This window comes from Chinchilla lanigera, unplaced genomic scaffold (genome assembly GCF_000276665.1).
Source record: "Chinchilla lanigera isolate Chin_1 unplaced genomic scaffold, ChiLan1.0 scaffold00059, whole genome shotgun sequence".
NCBI lineage: Eukaryota > Metazoa > Chordata > Mammalia > Rodentia > Chinchillidae > Chinchilla > Chinchilla lanigera.
Window position 1 is genome coordinate 13,092,740 of NW_004955460.1, and position 1,863 is coordinate 13,094,602.

The following is a 1,863-nucleotide window of genomic DNA, read 5'->3' on the forward strand; positions in this document are numbered from 1 at the left end:
TAGGCCTCCTCCAGCTCGGTGGGCTTAACCCTTCCCGGCCCGGCCACTCACCGGGGACCGGATGCGCGGCCCTGTGTGCGTCCCGGGCCGGCCGGTGCCGAGCGGCGCGCGCTGCAGAGCATCCCCGGTGCGCGTGTCCGCGCGCCACGGTTGGCGACTGTCGCTGCATGGGTGCGGCGAAAAGGGGCTCCAGGCAGGCAATGCCACCCCCTGGAGGACACAGGCTTGGCCTGGGGTGCCCCTCCCCTCAGGGGTACAAATTGGCGCTTATTAGCTCTTAATTAGATGATGCTCCTTAATGAGGAGGCCCCAGCAGGTTCTGCGGACAAACCTCTCCACACTTTGGACCCCCAGATTGGCCAGGACAGGCAGGAGGGGAGTTTGGAACAGCTAGAGCAGCAGCTGTGACCCAAATGGAGCCAGTGGGCCATTGGGACCGCCCTTCTGAACTGGCAGAGATGACTCTTGCCTGTGTGTCCTGCTCCCTTCCTCTGGCCACTTGAGCAAGTGGTCAGCGCTCCCCTCCCTCCGGGTCCTCCAGGCTCCTCTCCCCTACTCCTTGGGCCATGTCCTCTGTGGCTTCTTTCTCTTCCTCACATGCCAGGCTGTTTCCTGCCTGGGTCAGGGGTCTCCGCCCACAAAGTGCTGACCTGACCAGCTCCCTGTCCTCCACTCTGCCTTACTGCTTTCCAATCTGGAGAGGAAGCACAGACCTCTCCTGCGATCTGGACAATAAACACAAAAATCTTGATGCATAGGTTCTCTGGAAAACCCCAAAGGTCTGGTGACAGAGAGCCTCTAGGGGTGGAGTGGGAATGCCCACTGGAGGGGCACCAGAGCCCTCCTGGGGGCACCGCCCTGTGTCCCTGCTTACAGCACCGCCACACACTTGGATTCCTCCTGATCCCCACAGACACTGGAGTTTGGTTGGGGCTGGGCCTTCTGCCCTTGCCAGAAAAGCCTGTATTCTGGAGGCTTCACCCCAACACCAGCAGCTCCAAAGGGCAGAGGGTGTGTCACCTGCATGGGGAGTGAGTGAAGCAGCAAGAACCTGGCTTTGGAGACAGGATAATCTGGGGACACAGGACTTCCTGCAGCCAGGTGACCAAGTCTGGTGCTACGTTCTGTCTGTGAAGTGAAGATAGCAGGCTGGCAGCCAGGAGTACAGGAACATGTGAGTGGACAAGGGAGATAAGGACAAGGGGCAGCTGTGCACTTCCCCTCCCCCAGGACAGAGCTGTCCCTCTGGCTTCGTCTCCTAGGATGGCCTCACCCCTGGAATCTTTCACCTCTTTCTCTGCTGGCTTCTTTCCAACATCATTTACACACCCTTGGGACTCCCTGTCTTCAGAACATGCAGCTCCCCTTCTTTCTCGGCTGCCCCATTCCTCCTTCCCCTCTCTGAGCTGGCCTCCACGCCATCGCTCCCCACGGACAGCACCCACTAACGTCAGCCGAGACCTCCAGATGCTAACTCCCTCATCTTCTGCTTCTAGGTGGTTCTGGCTGGTCCTGCTGGACTGGAGGAAATCACCCGGTTTTCCCTTCCTCTTGGCCTGCCCCCCTCACCCCTACAGGCTCTGCCACCTTCACCCCTCACTGCCCACATTTGCAGAATGGCAGCAAGCAGTGGGCTTTCCTCCCTGCATGTTTCCCATCCCGTACCAGCACAGGACCCTGCAGCTGCCCCTTTTCTCCTTTCCTTGTCCCTCTAATTTTGCTCACGGTGACAGACACACCTAGTTGGATATCCAAGGCTTTTAGCAACGATAAATTTATCTCACCTCAGTTTACTCCCATTTTTGTGTATTTGCTGTTATATTTTTAAATAACATGCTTATCATATTATTACTTGATTATAGT